General features: G+C 43.8%; 1 long non-coding RNA gene across 1 annotated transcript; it reads right to left on the bottom strand.

The window, feature by feature from the left end:
• Window positions 1-380: 380 nt before the first annotated feature.
• LOC138776597 (uncharacterized) lies at window positions 381-19888 on the bottom strand. Its single transcript, XR_011360748.1, has 3 exons — window positions 19706-19888; window positions 17662-17744; window positions 381-976 (listed from the first exon to the last, which is right to left on the bottom strand). It is a non-coding gene; the product is annotated as an uncharacterized lncRNA (long non-coding RNA).
• Window positions 19889-22255: the final 2367 nt, after the last annotated feature.

The following is a 22255-nucleotide window of genomic DNA, read 5'->3' as shown; positions in this document are numbered from 1 at the left end:
TGGTTCCTTACACATCCATGTATCTTTCTTAAGCAGTGAAGCTAGTGCATGGGTTTGTATAGTCACATACAATACGTCATAAATTGCTACTATGTTGGAACCATTTATACCACATACTGGCACAAACTCCAAAAATAGACCCACATCTGTCTGCAGGCTGGGTGTGATTTTACAGCTCAGTCTCAATCACATAAATGGAGTTGAGCTACAATACACGGCATAATAAGTGATCCAGATTTAGAAAAAAAACTGGTGCATGCTCTGTTCAACTTGGTTTTACAGACTGAGCAAAGCTGGTCCTTTACCACCCAAATCAATACAATTTGAGGAATAGAATGTCTTTCACATTACTCTGGTGTTACAAAGACACTTTTACAATATTCTTAAAACAGAGTGTAGAAGCAGTTGTGTTTCTGTATTGCTACAGCAGGGACAATGTGAATTTGGATGGAGCACTCACTATGGGTTACATTTTATTGGCATGTTTTATTTACAAGCAAACCTTAAGTGCGTTGACATCTCCAGTTAAATGTTGATGTTATCACAGCTTTACCACCACATGGAGTTTTCTTAGAAAACAAAGCCCACACTTTTTCTTTCCTTCCCCTTTAACTCCTTAATTCTTGTGATCATATAACAAGTTTTAGAAAACAGCGCAATCACTGGACATATGAGATGTTCATTTATAAGAAGATCAGATGCAAACTGCAGGAGGTCATTGAGAGGATGCACATTTATTTCAGTGCAGTCACAGTGATCACAGGCCAGTTCCAGCTGTGCTCTTCACCCTTGGTAAATGTCAGGTTTTGGTCAATGGCACCCAGCATGCATGATTATTTTGTCAGGGACTTAAGGTTTTATGCAGAGCAGTTCATATGGTGTTTCTCTGTTCAACTGGAACTCTTCTATATTCACCTCAGGCCATGGAATTTCAACCTTGCTTTTAATGGATAGGCCACTGGTGGAGCCAAGTGTTCTGTAAAAATAAATATCACAGTAAGAAGAAACAAAACAAAGCTGTACAAAAAATATAGGAAATGTTTTAGTGCAACCTTGTTTGAGAAAAAAAAATGCATGACCATAGGCAGACAAGTCAGGGTTGTCTCTATCATTTGTAATGCTCGCTAAACATTTGTGCAGGGTAAGGCTATGTTCACACAACATCAAAAATAGAGAAAAGGTGGCCGCTTTTGCTATTAAAAAAATGTTTGTTATTGCTGCGATTTAACTTACTGAAATGCAATGCATTGAAGTCAATGGAAAGACGGACATCTAATGCACACAGTGTATTGAATAACGGACGTTATCATCGCGGACGTCAAAATAGTGATCAAAAGGAAAAATTGGCCGCACCTCTCTGCCTCTGTTCACACTGCACGTTGCACTCTGCTTGTGACTTTAGTACAGACAAAAATACAGAAAGTGCAACAGCAACCCACAGGGGTAAGCTCTTACCTTATATATATTCCCCACGGTGTACACACGATAAAAACTTGCTCTGCAGATATTGAAAAATGAGGATCTTAGCAAACTATTTGATCAAACAGAGTGTACCATGTCACCATGTTAAGGTGTCCTTAGAGACATGGTCCCTACTCTAGCATTTTCACACTAGCAATGGCCTCTCCTGGGCTGAACAAGCCTACAACTGGCCAGATAGGAAACAATATTTTATTTTTTTCTTTTGAATGTGGAGGGTGTGGCTACCTCCTGTTGGCTTGAACTCCACCCATGTCCCAAGGGTGTTATAAAAAAAGATTATTTGGTTCCTATCTGCCCAGTTGTAGGCTTGTTCAGCCCAGGAGAGGCCATTGTTAGTTTGAAAATGCTAGAGTAGGGACCATGTCTCTGAGGACACCGTAACGTCGCGACATGAAACACTCTGATCCTTATTTTTCAATATCTACAGAGCAAGTTTTTATTGTGTTTACAGCGGGAGGAGTATATATGATAAGCGTTTGCTCCTGTGGGTTGCTGTTGCACTTTCTGTATTTTTGTCAAAATAATAATCATGACAATTATTTTCGGACGTTTTTCTTTCTCTGTTTTTACTATTAAATTCAATGGGCTTTTCAATTAAGCCACATCCAAAGGCCAATTAGTAACCCCAAATTAGAATAGTTTATCGACTCCCCCCCCTCCCCATTCCCTTATCTTAAGACCACACATGTTGAACTACCTATTATATGCTTTGAGTTACCCACTGCATTATTCTACTGCACCCCATGTTCACATAGAGGAATATTCGTTATACCCCAAGCAGTGTTGTTCTGGAGTCAGAGATTTAGGGGTATCCTGGCTTGGATGCAAGCAGGATTTGTATTTCACATTTTAATTGTTTTTAAATGTTCTACCGCTTTTGCTCCGTGTGCACAGAGGCTAAATAGGAATAGAAAATGTCTCCTTTTCATACCATTGATGGATTGCTGGTATTGATATGTATTTTACTTTGAAACTTTGTTGAATTGTCAGATACAGGTGGTTTTGCATGGTGGATTGCATTTCTAGTTTTTAATTTTTTTTTTAACATTAAAGATGATCGAACCTGGAGCATGCTCGAGTCCATCCGAACCCGAACGTTCAGCATTTGATTAGCGATGACTGCTGAAGTTGGATAAAGCCCTAAGGCTATGTGGAAAACATGGATATAGTAATTGACTGTATCCATGTTTTCCAGACAACCTTAGAGCTTTATCCAACTTCAGCTGCCTCCGCTAATCAAATGCCAAACGATTAGGTTTGCATGGACTCGAGCATGCTCCATTGTATGGTTTAAACCTAGTTTTGATTATTGGGGTGATGTGGACAAAAAATTAAAATCTTTTGTGACCAGAGGCAGAATCCTGCCTGCAGCTACAAAAGTGATTGGTAGAGCAGAGAGCCAATGGCTGCTTGCTCTGTCAGTTCACTGTGTTTAAGTATAAGGGCCCATTAGGAGCCCTTATGGTTAAATACATAGGTGCAAGAGTGACAAAAGAGTTAAAAAGGAAGACAAGAAGATCTCTGCTTCACTGCTCCTGTACTGATAACCCCTGAACTCTGCATGGAGCTCTGGAGAACAGGGGTCAGGGGTTATCAGAGCAGTGAAGTAAATACTTGCAAAAGGACACAGGGAATCTTATCTTCCCTGTGCATCCCTGGGGCCCCCTTCCTGCATGGGCCCTATAGCAGTTGCCTGCCCTGCCTCTATGGTGGATACACCACTGGGTCAGGGAAGTGACAAAAAAGACAGTAACAGTGAAGCTTGTCTTTGCCCACTGTCCCTGCCCCCTTGCCTCAATCAGCCTTAAATGGCTGCAGACAACCACAAAGATAGTTTAAATAGGTGACACACAGAACACGGACAAGACAAACAAACGTAACAAAGAATGGTTAACAGTCTGAGGTAACAACAGTGGGCAGCAAAGGTACAACATTAAAATCCAATTAGCAAAGTCACAGGTCAGAAGAAAGATCTAGGCAGGCAGCAAAAGAGAGTGGTCAGGAAAACAGAGCAGAATTAGGAATACAAGATAATAGCAAAAGGGTAAACAGCAGCCAGTCAGCCTTATACAGCAGTATCATAGCTGATGCCTAGGCAACTATCAGTTCAGTAAAGATGCCCGCGTAACCAGGTAACCAGAGATGCTGTTGGGTCTCTGTGACATCACACAGTGGGCGGGGAATGCTCTGATGTCTGAGAGCACCTTAGCCGGTAAGGAGGATGGCCCTGGATCCCGGACAGGTAAGTTGCTCACACAGAAAACTGTATTTGGATATTAAGGGTATAAACCCACACACCGTATATGCAGAGTATTTGCTGCTGCGATACGCAGCAAACTCGCAGCAAACTCGCAGCAGATTAGATCTAAATAACTGAACACAGCATCAAATCTGTACCAACAAATCTTCTGCGTTTTTGTTGCATATCTGCTGCGTATACGGTGTGTGGGTTTATACCCTAAGGGTATAAACCCACACACCGTATAAGCAGCGTATTTACTGCTGCGATACGCAGCAAACACGCAGCAAATACGCAGCACAAACGCAGCAAAAACGCAGCAGATTATATCTAAATAACTGAACACAGCATCAAATCTGTACCAACAAATCTGCTGCGTATTTGCTGCGTATTTGTTGCGTATCTGCTGTGTATACGGTGTGTGGGTTTGTACCCTAAGGGTGCGTTCACACCTACAGGATCTGCAGCAGATCTGCAGCAGATTTGATGCTGTGTTCAGTTATTTAAATGAAATCTGCTGCAGAAAATCAGCTGCAGATCCTGTAGGTGTGAACGCAACATAAAGGTGTTTTAAATATCTCTTTGCATAAAACATGAAACTAGATTTAAGTGTCTGTTTACAAGTGACACATGTTATGTTAAGTAAAAAGTGGATACACCATAGTGTTTATAATGGAAAATGTACTATTAAACCACTTCAATCAATTGCCAGGTCAGCATTGACTTTACATCTAAAGGGCAACTGCAGCAAAAATAAATAAATAAATAAATAAATAAATAGAAAGGTCTTTTAAATCAACTAGTGTAAGAAATGCCAAAGATGTGTATTTTACTTCTATTAAAAATCTTAAATCTTCCATTCATTCCATCAACATCTGTATGTTACAGACATAGACATAAATATGTAGGACATACAGCAGCTGATAAGTTTAAGACTACCCTTAAGTATTACCACTTATAAAACATACAAATGGATGTGTTGTAGTGTTTAATAAAACTAAAGTCAATACAGTTCATCTCCGGGAAAACATCCTCTTTTCACTGCTGCTTTACACATTGAGAATAAACCTGTAAGATCAATGGTGGTCTATTAGTGTTTATTTAGCAGACCATAAAATGACCAAGCAAGTTCATTTATGATGCAGAAAGAATAGTAAAATCTTTCCAACATGTGAGGTCTGTACACATTCAGCCCCTGTTTTGGTTATAGGTCACCAATCTTGTAAAAAAAAAAAAAAAAAAAAATATGTACAAAAGTATATGTAGCAGTCTGTGTATATTGTATTAGAAACATTTTTTTATATTTACTTTGCCAATATAGATTAAATATCTAATGAATTAAAAATCTGTGGGGGTCTCAGTGTATATACCCTTAATAATCTGTAGAACAAGAGGGAGAAAGTGGGTCACATGACACAGAGTCGGGAGTAAAAAAACACTTCTAATAATGCATCCAAATATAACATTTATTTTCATTTCTCTGTTGTAAGGACTAGTAATATGTCATGCCCAAAGTCTACTGTGGACACATGCTACAGGCACACAAAAGCCTAAAAACAGGACATATTTCAATGCAGGGCCGTTTCTAGCGGCAGGTGGGCTGGGCGACCGCAACGGGGCGCTGACAGTTGAGGGGCACTTGTGGCACCTCCCCCACCCGCCAAATCATCTGCCTCTCTGCCCACCCCACCACCTGTCCCTTGGCACAAACCTCTGCACAGATCGCCTCCCGCCAGACCGCAGCTCCCCCCCACGGGATATCGCTTAGCAGCCCCCTGCCTGACAGGCTGCCGCCGCCACCCGCAGACGTCTTCTCTTTCTAGCAGGCGCCGTGACATGACATCACTCCTGGATAATAGGTCTGCTCCTTGAAGGCCAGAGAAGATCAGAAGATCAGAAGAGAGAGAGAGAGAGAGAGAGAGAGAGAGAGAGAGAGAGAGAGAGAGAGAGAGAGAGAGAGAGAGAGAGGGACCCGCTATGGGGACAGCACAGGGAAATTGTTACTTTGGAGACTGCACAGGGGGGATTGTTACTATGGGGACTGCACAAGGGGGGGGATTGTTACTATGGGGACTGCATAGGGGGGCATTATTATTATTATTGGGACTGCACAGGGAAGGGGGATTATTACTATGGGGCAAAGCACAGGGGGGATTATTACTATGGGGACTGCACAGAGGGAATTATTACAAAGGCGACATCATGGGGGGTTATTACTATGGTGACAGCACAGGGGGGATTATTACTATGGGGACAGAGCACAGGGGGAATTATTACTATGGGGACTTCACAGGGGGGATTATTACTATGGGGACTGAACAGGCGGATTAATATTATAGGGTCAGCACAGGGGGGATTGTTACTATGGAGACTGCACAGGGGATTATTACTATGGGGCAAAGTATGTGGGATTATTACTATGGGGACTGCACAGGGGGTATTATTACGAAGGCAACAGCACTGGGGGTTATAACTATGGGGACAGCACAGGGGGGATTATTACTATGGGGACAGAACAAAGGGGGATCATTACTATGGGGACTGCACGGGGGGATTATTACTATGGGGACAGAGCACTGGGGGTATTAATACTATGGGACAGAGCACAGGGGGGTATTAATACTATATGGAGGCAAAGCAGGGGGCATTATTACTATGTGGGGGGACAGCAGGAGGCATTATTACTATATGGGAGCAAAGCAGGAGACATTACTATGTGTGAGCACAGCAGGGGGGACATTATTACTATAAGGAGGCGCAACAGGCGCATTAATACTATATGGAGGGCACAGGGGGCATTCTTACTGTGGGGCACAACACTGGACGTTATTTCTATATGAGGGCACAGCAGGGGATCCTACATACAGGGGTCAACCCGAATACCTACTGGGCAAGATTCTCTTATGTCATAATGGTGAGTTTGTCTTACTGCAAGGTTTGCTTTTCATTGGTTGAATTCGATATTTTTATCCCTACTCATTAACCTTGACAAAGCAAAGGGAAACACTCGTAGGTTGAGTAGGACAGTTTGTACATGCATCCAGCACTTTGCATTATTTTATATAATTTATTTTCTGTTTAGTTAATTTTCAGTAGGTGTCAGGTTATTACTTTGAGGTGTTAGTCTTTGGGTTCTCTTAGATATTTTTTGTAATTTTTTGCACCACGTCACATACTTTTCCCAGTTTTGTTTGTTCAAATTGTGCCATCTAGTGGTGGATGCATGTATATTCACACATATTATATATATATATATATATATATATATATATATATTTGTTGCTAAACATGTGCAATATATGATGTTTGTTATATGAAAACGATGATTATGTCCTCTCACTGATTTTGTGATGTTTGTCACTGCTTCTGTTCCTATCTTTTATCCTGCTTTTACAGATTTATGTGAATAAATAAAATATTGTTTGTTGTAAATTTTGTCCTGCATATTTTGTTCATTGTAAAACTATATAAACCCCTGGTCATTGTGTGATGGTAATATACAGTAGATCTTATTATAGTGGTTGATGTTCATAATCAGTACATTACTATTATTAATTGGTGAATCACTGGTGATGGTATGGCAGTATTAATTGAGCCTTGTATAGTGGTAACATTGAAATCTGACTATTTATTTATTAGTTTTGTTTACTGCATTACATAGGTTGTTAATTTTAGATGTAATATATAATCACAGGATGGTAATATATAATCCCCTGTATAGTGACTAAATGTGATTGTGTTGTTCCTATTTCAGCATTTGGGTCCTTGTTTTTCAACCCATATTTTAAAACTGGTCTGCAAGCTATGCCCCACTTACCACAACAACAGCTTGCAGTTTGCATACTTATTTGCAAAAAAGTAATACTGTCAACCCCCCCCCCCCCCTTCACTCTCGCTTCATTTTATCGGCTAACAGTGTCAACTGGGCAGTTGGACTCATATTTCCCATCTCTTATGGCTTTACTAGGTATTGCTCCCACCTAGCCAGAATCCACACTGATGAGGGGCAACACCCTGAAACAGCTGTCTGTGGATGGATACCTGGCCTCGGTTTATCCCTTGTCATTACATTGATTTATAGGGCCACCTAATATGGAGCTTTTTGTGGTATCCCTACAGGAGCCACCCCTTGGATGGGTCCTTCTCGGATTCTCGGAGGGATATCTGGCTAGTCCTCTGTTTCGAGACTTTTAAATGAGGCTCCACGGGATCTTTTTTTTTTTTTTTTTTTTTCATATCGATGAAATATAGAGCAGAAAGAAGATGTAGAAGTGTTATTCAGGTATATAATCTGCAGCATCTAAGCTTGGGAATGGTGAGAAGAAACCCACATAGAGTATGGAAGGGGACAGTTGAATTCTGCTGACTACTTCTGGAAATTCAGATAAACTGAATGCTAGCCAGCAGTCATATTATGATTTCTCCATGCTTTTTTTTTTAAACTATGTACAGGAAGTATAATAAAGTGGTGGGACCTCTTATAGCATTATGTTGATTCTCCATGCTGTTTTCTCTTAAACACTTAACTAAGCTTACAATAGCAATTTCAGGCAATTATGTTTAAATCATTCCTGGCAACCAAGGAAATCAGATTTACCCTGCATTATACAGGAATTCATCCAGAGGTAAAATCAAGCCAAGTCTTGTTAACGTATACAAAACTTTTCAATATCCCTGTTTTATGCATAGACAATGTGACTATGTCAGTCACTGTCATTTTACCATATGATATTTAGTCATTGTGCTTTTTTGTAAAGAGAATTCATATCAGTGCTTTTCAGACAAGCTATTTGTGTTTTCAGCCCATCTTGTAATTGTAAGAACAAAAGCTTTTAAAGTCACATAAGCATAAATATCAGACGAGAAAAGCTTTAAAATTAGGTATATACATGATTTTTTTCTTTTGGTATTCCAAGGTTCTACAACCTAATTGATTGACGGAAAAAATGAATGCAGTTAAAAATGACCCAAACATAGTCGTCATTGTAAAACTTTTGGTGTATTGAACTTAGGGTATGCCGTGGCATTTATCGGCACAACATTTTGCTAGTTGGGTTGAAAGTATATACAGACAGGAGTCCCTGCTCCTTTAAAGTACCAAAAGGTGATGCATACAATATATATTTGCTACAGTACATTAGCTGAGTAGCTGCATTCAGCCTAGCAAATATGTATAAAGAGGGCATAATACTATATGGGGGGCACAGAGGTTGCTCTAATACTATATCATAGCTGCATAGAGGTGCCTAATACTACATAGGAGCTGCACAGGGGTAGTGGTCGGGGGAGGTTTGGCTGATACTATACAGGAGCTGCACAGAGGGGGCTTAATGCACAAAAGGGCTTAATGCTATAAGTCACTGGGTGTAACTGCATTGTAATCACTGGCCTGCAAAGCCTGTGTAGAGCTGGTATCTACCTGGATTTGATCAGTAACCGGATGGTGGTAAAATGCATACTGACAATATGTGCTTCCTATATACTGGTGCTATTTTGCAGCTATATGACAATTGAATTTAGGAATATTGTATTCTTTTAATACATTAGTTATAATGCATTGGAAATTGTCTTATGTTAATCCCAAGTCTATATTTTCAAATTTAAAGGGGTGCATGTGGCATATTTATCTGATGGAGAGTCCAAATCTGTGCCTAAAAGTAATATGCCTTTATTCCTGCCAAAGTTATTACCAATCTCTCTTTGTTACCAATCAGTTATCCTTAAACTGCTAATTGGTGTTGGTGCAAATGTTAGAAAAACCTTTTTTCATTGATGCAATAATAAAATTCTCATGCTATCAAGCACCAAACTAATGGCATTTTCCGTACACATAAAGCTATTTTGACCTTGACTGAAAAAGTTCATGAACAGGCTGCATAGGAAAGTTATAAATAAGATTGCATTTCTTTACATGCTGATGATTTTTAATGAGGTGTACTTTAACAGAGGCATAAAGGAGGTTTGTGAATCAAATTAGTAGTACTGTCAGTGTTGCTAGGGAGACCAATAATGAGTCTGTAGGTATAACAAAGATTCTCATGGTGCTTTTTATTTATATAATGTCAGTATATATAACTATTTTTAACTGAGAACAAGCATAAATGGTCAGGACAGTTAGACTTATGCGGCAGAACGATTTATAGTGCATGTTAGTTGTGTTTATATATATATTTTTTTATTTACATAGGCATACATCTAATGTCAAGTAGTCATGAAAATATTTTTTTTTATTTATAAATGAGGCCATTATGTAATATACTTGCCTCAAACAAAGAGAAAACATATTTAAAGGTCCAATTGAACATGCTTGAACTCCCATGCAGTGTCGGACTGGGGTACCTGGGGCCCACCAGAGGAAATGATCAGGCCCGGACTGGTAATCTGGCAAGCCGGGCAAATGCCCGCTGGGCTGGCCGGATTACCAGTCCGTGGGCCGCCCGGGCTACAAAAAAAAAAAAAACATTATTAAAAAAAATCATGGCTGTGGACATCTCCTGCCGCTGCGGCCCGCTCCGCTCTGTCAGCTCGGCCCCCTCCTGCCACTGCAGCCCGCCCGTCGTGCTCGGCCCGCTCCTCCAATCTAATCAACGTGGAGGAGGAGCGTGGGGCCGCTGCGGCCGGCTGTAGTGCACATACAACGCGTGCGCCATTTCCGGCCAGCCGCAGCGGCCCCACGCTCCTCCTCCACGTTGATTAGATTGGAGGAGCGGGCCGAGCACGACGGGCGGGCTGCAGTGGCAGGAGGGGGCCGAGCTGACAGAGCGGAGCGGGCCGCAGCGGCAGGAGCTCTACTTCAGGCAGTCTGCATTAGGTCAGTGTGTGTGTGTCAGTGCCCCCCGAAACATCCCCCCAGTCCACGGCCCCGGTTGCTGTGGCCTCTTGAGGCCGTTCAGCCACCAGCCACCACTGCCTCACCGACTTTGCCCCCCTCCTCCCCGCGGCCTCCGGCGCTCTCTGCGGCTGGTCTGCCTCTTTAGAAGCATGGCTATTGAGAGACAAGGCAGCGTGATGCACTCGGCCACTGAGGCTCACTGCTCCACTCCGGCGGCGCCAGCACTTCTCTCCTCTCTTGTTCGGCTGCAGCCGTGTGTCGTCAGCTGTTACCTGCCTGCCCCCGAGCAGTAGAGGAGAGAAGTGCTGGCACCACCGGAGTGGAGCAGTGAGCCTCCGTGGCCGAGTGCATCACGCTGCCTGTCTCTTACAAGCCCTGTCCCGAAACGTTTAAGAGCAGCTGATGGACCAGAGAGAAGCAGTGACCAGAGGGGAACAGAAAGATGCTGCTGGATCCACCAGAGGTGAGTATACTTTAGATAGAGAGATAGGCAGATAGATAGGCGATAGATAGGAAATAGATAAATAGATAGATAGTTTGTATCTTGGAGCAGCACTACCAGATAACGTGATGTGGGTGCCAGCGGGCAGCCGAGACCACGGCTTCCAACTTGAGTATACGTAGAGATTCCCACAGCACTCCAGGTTGGCAAAAGCAAACGGGATTTATTGCATAGTGAAACAGCACAAAGTAGTCAGAAGCGACGTTTCAACGCTTCTGACTACTTTGTGCTGTTTCACTATGCAATAAATCACGTTTGCTTTTGCCAACCTGGAGTGCTGTGGGAATCTCTACGTATACTCTAGATAGATAGATAGATAGATAGATAGGAGATAGATAGATAGATAGATAGATAGATAGATAGATAGATAGATAGGAGATAGATAGATAGATAGATAGGGAGATAGATAGATAGATAGGAGATAGATAGATAGATAGATAGATAGATAGATAGATAGATAGATAGGAGATAGATAGATAGATAGATAGATAGATAGATAGATAGATAGGAGATAGATAGATAGGAGATAGATAGGAGATAGATAGATAGATAGAGAGATAGGAGATAGATAGATAGATAGATAGATAGATAGATAGGAGATAGATAGATAGATAGATAGATAGATAGATAGATAGATAGGAGATAGATAGATAGATAGGAGATAGATAGATAGGAGATATATAGATAGATATTAGATATGATAGATACATAAGATAGATAGATAGATAGATAGATAGGAGATAGATAGATAGATAGATAGGAGATAGATAGGAGATAGATAGATAGATAGATAGATAGATAGATAGATAGATAGATAGGAGATAGATAGATAGATAGATAGGAGATATATAGATAGATATTAGATATGATAGATACATAAGATAGATAGGAGATAGATAGATAGGAGATAGATAGATAGATAGGAGATAGATAGATAGATAGGAGATAGATAGATAGGAGATAGATAGATAGATAGATAGATAGGAGATAGATAGATAGATAGATATTAGATATGATAGATACATAAGATAGATAGGAGATAGATAGGAGATAGATAGATAGATAGGAGATAGATAGATAGGAGATAGATAGATAGATAGGAGATATATAGATAGATAGATAGATAGATAGATAGATAGATAGATAGATAGATAGATAGGAGATAGATAGATAGATAGATAGATAGATAGATAGGAGATAGATAGATAGATAGGAGATAGATAGATAGATAGATAGATAGATAGATAGATAGGAGATAGATAGATAGGAGATAGATAGGAGGTAGAAAGAAAGCCAGAAAGATCATCCGGGCGGTACTGCAGTACCAGCCGGGATGATCTTTGCAGAGACCGGCCGCTCCATGACTCAGCTGGTCTCATACGCCATGTGAACATGGCTTTATATGGTATGTGGGCTGGAGGGGTGTGAGTGCCAGGGCTGATTTTTAGTCCCAGTCCGGCCCTGGAAATGATCCTTGGGGCCCACCAGTAAAGAACCAGTGAGACACGACATGTTGACCCGCTCCTTTCCTGGATTCATCTGTATCTTTGACGAATCTCAGATCCCCCTACATATATAAAGCTTTCAGGGTTTGCTGGGAGTTGTAGTTTCTGAGTGGACAACACTTTAATAAATCACTGTGTGCAGAGTCTCCTGGTGGCTGCAATCTGTGGGTGACAACCATCAGGCCTGAAGGTCCAGCAATACATCTGTCTATGCTGTACTACAACTCCCAGCCTATCGTGAGGGCTGCAGACTGTCAGTACATGCTGGGAGTTGTAGTGCCTGCAGCTGTTGTAGTTGAGTCCTAGGTGCATCATACACTGGATGCTTTCTGGCATATAAGAATACATAGATCTGTGGGGGCCCAGTGCAGGGAAGTTACCCCAGAACAGCACTAATAGGGGATAGAACAAAACCATCTACCACATTATCACAATACCGTGACCACTATAGATGAGCGAACCGGGTTTCGAGTTGGAGCCCATCCGAACCCGAACGATCGGCATTTGATTAGTGGGGGCTGCTGAACTTGGATAAAGCTCTAATGTTGTCTGGAAAACATGGATACAGCCAATGACTATATCCATGTTTTCCACATAGCCTTAGGGCTTTATCCAACTTCAGCAGCCACCGCTAATCAAATGCCGAAAGTCCGGGTTCGGATGGACTCGAGCATGCTCGAGGTTCGCTCATCTCTAGTGACCACCCATTACACCACATAACGACTAAGGGGTCATTCACACATCTGTAGAATTCCGTCCATACACAATCATTGTTCGGCGGACCGGACCTGGGAGCTTCCAGCATCAGGATTAATTATGATGTCAAGAGCTCCTAGGCAGTTTAAAAGTTTGCGCTACTGTACTATAGTGACCGTGGCCCTGTGTCAGTATATAAGGGTAAACCATACACTGCCCCATTTAGACACCAATGGTACACAGGCTCTGCACACTATATAAGTGATTACAGTGCAGTTACTAATGACTCACAAGAGATGTCTTTGATTGCCATCGCTCACTTTGCTTTCTTCTCCATCTGGCGCAGCCATCACAAAGACTTCTCCACACAACTCATCTGCAGGGGAGGCAGCTTGGAGAGAAAGAGGCAAGGGGGCCGCTGGGGGTGACTAAAGCAGCTGGGGGGGGCAGGGGGCAGCTGGGGTTAAAGGGAGACAGATGGGGGTGACAAGGGCATAGCTGGGAGTGACAGGGAGACAGCTCGGGGGGGCCTAAACACTAATGCTATCATCTGACTGGGTGAGTGAGGGCCCAGTCAGATGACAGCATTAATAGGAAGCAGCAATGTAGCACTGTCTGGGGGCCCTGTCGCCCGACAGACAGTGTGCTGCACTTGTGTGGGGCTCCGGTCATCCGGTCGCCCAGTCCGACACTGCTCCCATGTGTAGAATTACAAGTCCAGACATGATCACTATTTTGTGCATTTTGTCTCCTTTATGTTATTATATATTTTTAAAGTGACCTTGAATCCAGAGCATTGTACATATAATACAGGGTTAATACAGACTTTACAAATACACAAAGCAACCTAAAATCCACAAAACAACATGAATAACATAAATTACAGACTGATGCATCTTTTGCCACACACACTAACTAACCAACTATATATATATATGTATATGTGCATATGACATACAGGGCAGAGCTGCTGCTGTCCCTGCAGTTCTGCTGTTTCTGCAACAAAGCGGTTATTTTTCATTTTTAGACAACCCTGTTAAAGGAGTTATCCAGTATTCAAAACACATGGCTACTATCTTTCATAAACAGCTCCATCCCAATCCTCAGGTTGTGTGTGGTACTACAACCCAGTTTCAATGATGTGAATAAAGCCAAATTGTAATACCTCACACAACAAAACAAAAATTATATAGTCCTCTAAGTCACAGCAGCCTTATGTGATATAGTATTGAAACATAATGAAATAACAATATAAAATGCTGATTTAATTAGAATATATAAAATCACATATAATGATCATGGAAACAATAAAGTACAATAAAAGATACTAGTAAAAATGCGCCGGGCCCTGGCGGGAAAATAAATAAATGAATATTTGGATACCAGCACTGCGGGTTAAGTCTGTAATGGGTGATGTCCGAACAGCAATAGGCAGAGTAGCTATAGATATAATAGGCAGCTATGTGCCACGGACCTTGCTGTGTACAGTAGTTCAGATGCAGTCACGTAGTTGTGGCAGTTTGTGTTCCCCAAGGTAGCAACCTTGTATCAATCAGCAACAATGCTAGCAATCCATAGATAGTCTATAACCAACAGTAGAAAATCACAAACTGTAGATTTTTCAGCAGGATTCTTAGTCATATGCTGCTGCCAAAAACTGTTTTGGAGACATGAGCCTGGTGAGTATCTGTGGTATGTCAGTATACTGGTACTGAAATGGCTGGGATTGCTGGGATCTGTAGTGTGTTTGTCAGTATACCAGTACTGGAATGACTGGGATTGCTGGGATCTGTAGTACTACAGTGCCAGTCCAAGTACATTCTACAGACACATGCTTATTTGTCTAGGGTGGAGGTTGTGTAGTAGTAAAGAAAGCATCTGGTGTCTGTGACACCTCTCACCCGTCCCAATGGAGATACAGCAGCAGAAGCGATCCGGGCCAGCCTGTGGCAATGCGTCCTGGTGTAGTGGCAGGAGCAGTTCACACACTCTGTGCGGCCGTGCTCTGGATGTTCTCATCGTCCTCTTTTTGTCAGTTTCTGATGCAGCAATATTCAGGTGTAACCAGCAGTTTGTTTGGAGAAAATGGCATATGTTGAATGGGGCCCCAATAGTTAAAATGGTGTATAGGACTTGCTCTTACACATGTGTGGAAGCATAAGGTTTAGCCAGCTAAACCTTATGCTAAACCTTATGCTCCCACACAACATATGCCATTTTCTCCAAACAAACTGCTGGTTATACCTGAATATTGCTGCATCAGAAACTGACAAAAAGAGGACGGTGAGAACATCCAGAGCGCGGCCGCGCAGAGTGTGTGAACTGCTCCTGCCACTACACCAGGACGCATTGCCACAGGCTGGCCCTGATCGCTTCTGCTGCTGTATCTCCATCGGGATGGGTGAGAGGTGTCACAGACACCAGACGCTATCTTTACTACTACACAACCTCCACCCTAGACAAATAAGCATGTGTCTGTAGAATGTACTTGGACTGGCACTGTAGTACTACAGATCCCAGCAATCCCAGTCATTCCAGTACTGGTATACTGACAAACACACTACAGATCCCAGCAATCCCAGCCATTTCAGTACCAGTATACTGACATACCACAGATACTCACCAGGCTCATGTCTCCAGAGCAGTTTTTGGCAGCAGCATATGACTAAGAATCCTGCTGAAAAATCTACAGTTTGTGATTTTCTACTGTTGGTTATAGACTATGGATTGCTATCATTGTTGCTGATTGATACAAGGTTGCTACCTTGGGGAACACAAACTGCCACAACTACGTGACTGCATCTGAACTACTGTACACAGCAAGCTTCGTGGCACATAGCTGCCTATTATATCTATTGCTACTCTGCCTATTGCTGTTCGGACATCACCCATTACAGACTTAACCCGCAGTGCTGGTATCCAAATATTCATTTATTTATTTTCCCGCCAGGGCCCGGCGGCATTTTTACTAGTATCTTTTATTGTACTTTATTGTTTTCATGACAACACTAGACTAGACAGGTTTGGCTGTGTCAAATTTTCCGCAGATTAAAGTACCAGCCAAGTGAATGGCACTCTAGCAGCAAACCCACTGGGGACACCATCAGGACAAGTGTGAATTTACACCAGAAAAGATACTGTGGAAAACATCAGCTTGTGGTAATGCACCCATATACATATTATACATATGTGATCTCTGCCATGATGTGCAGGATCAGGAGAGCAGTAAAGGAAGAACTGGGGGTCTTCTGAGAGGATAGCCACAGGAACTTACAGATTTTTATTGCCCTTTTTTTAATGTTTGCCCTTTCAGAACTAAGCAGACTGGAGCTATGAAGTTGGATAAGCTCTCCCTCCTCCTACTCTTCCCCCTGACTTGACTGCTGCACAGGGAACCTGTTATAGGAGCCAGGACACACTGACTACAAGGGGGGAGAAAAAAGCAGGGGGAGTGTAACCCCTGGATGGGCCTGATACAATGAAGAACAGGACTGCAGGGCAGCTGTATCTCTAGGAAGATATTCCTGCTCTCTGCATGGATCATCTCCCGGCTGCCACTGACCTGTAATATAGTGTCAGAGATTACACTCACCTTACTCACCTTACTGCTCTTAGCTTCTGACTTTCCCCACCTTTGCTGTGTGCCAGGAAAAGATCTATGGCCTGGATATAGAGCTGACTGTTATCAGAATGTCGCCCCCTGCAGGCTGGGAGGCAGCTTTAACTGCTTCCCTTATGATTTGGCTTTGAGCGCAGTAACATAGCTCAGTACACAGGCTGTCCGCACTTAGCCACTGCAGGAGGCCGGGGCGCCCCCTAATTTGCCAGGAGTGATGTGCCCTTTGCTAGTGCTCAGGTTGCACACCCCAAAGGCCAGTCGTGCTTAAAATCTACAGGGTGAGGAAAGGGAGACAGCAGGTGAGTAGCGGGCAGGGGTGTTGCTAGGGTCCTAAAACATCCGGGGCACGGGCCCTCTGAGTTGCTATTAGTGGATCATAGGGGAGTTCTCTGCACTGATGTTATTTATATATACATATGTATGTGTATACGTGTTTTTACTTAGGGCTTATTCCCAAGTCCTGTATCTTACAGATGCTATGGATGGGGAAGCCCTGTGGTCCAGTGTTTTCCCACCCGCTATCACATATCAGTATCTGCTGGGAGCGGGGAAACTGAATCTCCGCGTCTCTGTCATTACAGTGCCGCAGAGTTTAAAACAGTTTCCCTGCTCCCAGCAGATACTGATACATGATGCCGGGTGGGAAAACACTGGACTACAAGGCTTTCCCATCCGTAGCATCTGTAAGATACAGGACTTGGGAATAAGCCCTTTTTTTTATTTTATTTTTTAAACAGATGGTCATACAGGCTAGTATTCGAAATAGTGACATATCCAATGACTTACAGTTGACGTCTTTTCTGATTAAAGTTGCTCAGTTTTCTTTTTCTTTTCCATTCGGACCAAGTCCTAACTCTTCTCAGCAGAATCTGCCAGATAAACATTTTAGGATCCTTGCTCCAGCACATACAATAAATGGGTCCCTCTCTGCCCATATAGTGCTCCTATATAGTATAGGCCTCCTCTCTCCCCTACATAGTATTCCCCCCCCCCATGCAGCATCCACATATAGAATAACCCCTACTTCTGTGAAGCATCCTCATATAGTATATGCCCCCCGTACAGCATCCCCATATAGACTATGCCCCCTGCTGTGCAGCATTCCTATACAGAATACCCCACATAAACTATGCAGCATCCTTATATAGAATACCCACCACACATATGCAGCATCCCCCAGACACATACATACACTATGCAGCATCCTACACACACACACACACACACACACACACACTACACAGGATCCCCCCCACACACATACACACACTACGCAGCATCCCCCACACACATACACACACTACGCAGCATCCCCCACACACATACACACACATTACGCAGCATCCCCCCCACACACACACACACTACGCAGCATCCCCCACACACATACACACACACTACACAGGATCCCACACACACATACACACACAGTACGCAGGATCCCCCACACACATACACTACGCAGGATCCCACACACACATACACACACACTACGCAGGATCACCCCCCCCCCCCACATACACACACACTACGCAGGATCCCCCACACACATACACACACACTACGCAGGATCCCACACACACATACACACACACACTACGCAGAATCCCCCCACACACATACACACACTATGCAGGATCCCCCACACACATACACACACTACGCAGCATCCCCCACACTATGCAGCATCCTACACACACACATACACACACTATGCAGCATCCCCCACACACATACACACTATGCAGCATCCTACACACACACATACACACACTGCGAAGGATCCCCCACACACATACACACTATGCAGCATCCTACACACACACATACACACACTACGCAGGATCCCCCACACACATACACACACACTACGCAGGATCCCCCCCCCACACACACACACTACGCAGGATCCCCCACACACATACACACACTACGCAGGATCCCACACACACATACACACACTACGCAGGATCCCCCACATATACACACACTACGCAGCTTCCCCCACACTATGCAGCATCCTACACACACACATACACACACTATGCAGCATCCCCCACACACATACACACTATGCAGCATCCTACACACACATAAACACACTACGCAGGATCCCACCCACACACATACACACACACTACGCAGGATCCCACATACACACACACTACACAGGATCCCCCCCACACACACACACTACGCAGGATCCCCCACACACATACACACACTACGCAGCATCCCCCACACTATGCAACATCCTACACACACATACACACACTATGCAGCATCCCCCACACACATACACACTATGCAACATCCTACACACACACACACATACACACACTACGCAGGATCCCCCACACACACACTATGCAGTATCCTACACACACATACACATACACACACTATGCAGCACCCCCCCCCCCCATTCACCAGGGGTAGAGCTAGAGTTTATGGGGGCCCCATAGCAAGAAAACTTACAGCCCCCCCCCCCCCCTCCAGTATGCACCACATAAAATGTTTTACATAGAAGTTATGCCCTGCGTGCCACTCTGTGCCCCATATAGTATAGGAGGTCTTCAGTGAAATCATACAGTAGTTAGGCCCTTGTATGCAGTTTAGGAAGCCCCTCCCAATAAGTAAAATCCCCATATAACTAGCCTCCAGGTTTGGTAGTCCCCAACCCCCCCCCCCCCCCCCATGTATTCTTCATGCTGGTTATGCACTTATAGTAAGCTTACTAGGTAATGCTTTCTATAGTGTGCACAGACACACACACACCCCTGTAAGCTGTGCCACTTTGAATAAGTAACAAACATACATACATACTCACTTGGCTTCTGCTTAGTCCCTCACTTCTCTTCTATCAAACACTGCCAGTGGGAGTTGGGGGGAGACAGCTTCTACTTAACCCATTATGTACTGCAGTGTGTAAGTGACACAAACTTCACTTACAGGCTGCAGCACAAATATAATTTAAGAGCATAAGAGGAGGAGAGGTGTGCTTCCCTGCTCTGCACTGGTGACCCTTGACCTCTGCATGGAGCCCCGTACAGCTAGAGAATGGAGGTCAGGGGTTATCAGTGTACGGTGTAACACACCTCTCATTCTCTTTAACCCTTTCTGCTGCAGCCTGTAAGTGAAGTTTGTGTCACTTACACACTGCAGTATCTGACAGGCTCTGGCATGGTCGCTCCTCTACAGGGTCCAGGAGAGGCTGCAGCCGTGCTGAGACCCTGTCTGTGAGGTAAGGCAGAGGGTTGAGGAGGGTGCAGATCGTGCTGGTCTGAGAGGCAGCAGTGAGACATTGTCTCTGTGGGGCTGGAGGGGTGAGAGGAGCTAGGCCATGCTGTGCTGAGGGGGGCCGCCAGTGCCACTCATTATGCAGCATCCCCCCACCCTCACCCTGCCCACCCGCTGTGCAGCCCTCAAGTAAGTGGACAAAACATAAATAAAAGCATATCTACTTGGCTCCTCTGCAGAGTCTTCCTTCTTCTGGAGCCTGGCTTCCCTCCCTCATCTCTTTCCCCTGCCAACTCCTCTGAGGTGCGTCAGAAAAGTGAAATCAGTTGTCACTACAAGTGTGTTGTAGCAGAGTTGCCTGCGCAGGGCACCTCTGCTCAAATGGCTTTGATTTTAAAGGGGCTGAGCCAGCTTTCAGGTGTACTGGGAAGAGCTGGGCACAGCACCCTGTGGCTGGAAGGACCCAGCCCCAGCGTGTAGACAATGCAGTGCAGGCAATTCCGTAGGCAAAAGATTCGAGGCAGTGACCTCCCTATTCGGGGCACTGGCCCCGAATCTTAATGCCTAGCGACGCCACTGGTAGCGGTTCAAAGTGAAATGTCAGTACGGTTACTGTAGGTTGTAGCTTAGTTTGACGAGAAGCGTTTTCAAGTTGCTTTTGTAGGTCGCAATTAGACATGAGCAAATTTGCCGAAGTTTGGGTTCGTATGAACCTGAACTATTGGCTTCTGATTCCCGCTGATCTGCAGCCTCCGTAAACAGGGTGGATAAAGCGTAAGGACTGCCTGGAAAACTAGGATACAGCCTATGCCAATGTCTGTATTCCAGTTTTCCAGCCGGTCCATAAGGCTGTATCCACCCTGTTTACGGAGGCTGCAGATAGCGGGAATCAGAAGCTGATAGTTCAGGTTCATACGAACCCGAACTTCGGCAAATTCGCTCATCTCTAGTTGCAATGGTGAGTGAGAGCCAGATCTGTCAGAGTAGTGAGTTTCACAGTATGGAGGAAGCTCAGGATAAATCTTGTTGTGTGAGGAGCAGACAAGGGGAGAGCACAGAGGGAAGTCTTGTAAGGATCAGAGATTGTGTGAGAGGCGGCATCGAATGATCAGTTTGGTGGAGACAGGTTGTGGACTTCCTTGCATGTCATAGTTAACATTTTAAACTGAATTTATTGGGCAATAGGTAGCAAGGGATTGCCAGAAGGAAGAGACTGAAAAAGGGGATAGGTGACAGAGATGACAGCAGAGAACATTGTATTGAAAAGAATACACCACTTCCTGCAGGACATACAGCAGCTGAGAAGTACCGGACGACTGGAGATTTTTTTTTAAATAGTGAAACCCAGTGTCTCTTTCTGAAACCAGGTGATTTGAAAGAAAATAATTTTTGCTGGAGTACCCCTTTAAAGTAGAGGCTGCAGGAGGGACCACGGTTCTTCCGTTTGAATGACAGAAAAGAATCACCAGTGACCCCAAGGCAGCAGACTTTTGGGATAGGGAAGAGAGTACAGCCATTGACTGTAATTTACAGATTAGATGGTTGGGTGAATCAGGATGGGAAAAGATGATGAATTCTGTTCTGTCCATGTGAAGGTTAAGAAAGCAGGAGGAACGAAGGAAGATAAAGCTCATAGACACGCTGGAATTCTGTACAGCAGAGAGTTGACATCCAGACCAGAGAGATAGGCCAAGCCTTATTATCATTGGCAGAGAATTGGTACTTAAAAGGGATTATATCATCTGCCCCAGGCCAAACTTTGGAAAAGACAGAGAAGAGAAGTGGCCCCAGGGCAGAATCTTGTGAGGGAGAAACAGTGAGGGGGTTAAGAGGTGCTAAAGTGGGAGATAATCAATATGCAATTTGTTACATGTGATGAGAAAGGAAAGGTCAAGGAGAAAGAGCACACATTATTGGTGTGAGGTTTTGGCAATTAACAGATCATAGCCCAGTGTGGTTAGGGCAGTTTCCTCAGAATGGCTGGGGCAGAAGCCAAACCATGCAGGGGGGTACAATAAAACAATAAACAATGTTAACTTACCTATGCTTGTGCCCTGTATCCCAGCTCTGGGGTTCTGTTCACAGCTGCTGGGTACTTGAAGCTCTCGGGCTGTGACGTTGCAACTGGAAGAGCCAGGAG

This window comes from Dendropsophus ebraccatus, chromosome 1, assembly GCF_027789765.1.
Source record: "Dendropsophus ebraccatus isolate aDenEbr1 chromosome 1, aDenEbr1.pat, whole genome shotgun sequence".
In the NCBI taxonomy this organism is placed as follows: Eukaryota; Metazoa; Chordata; class Amphibia; order Anura; family Hylidae; genus Dendropsophus; species Dendropsophus ebraccatus.
The sequence above is the reverse complement of the archived record's forward strand: the minus strand, read 5'-3'. Positions and strand labels throughout refer to the sequence as shown.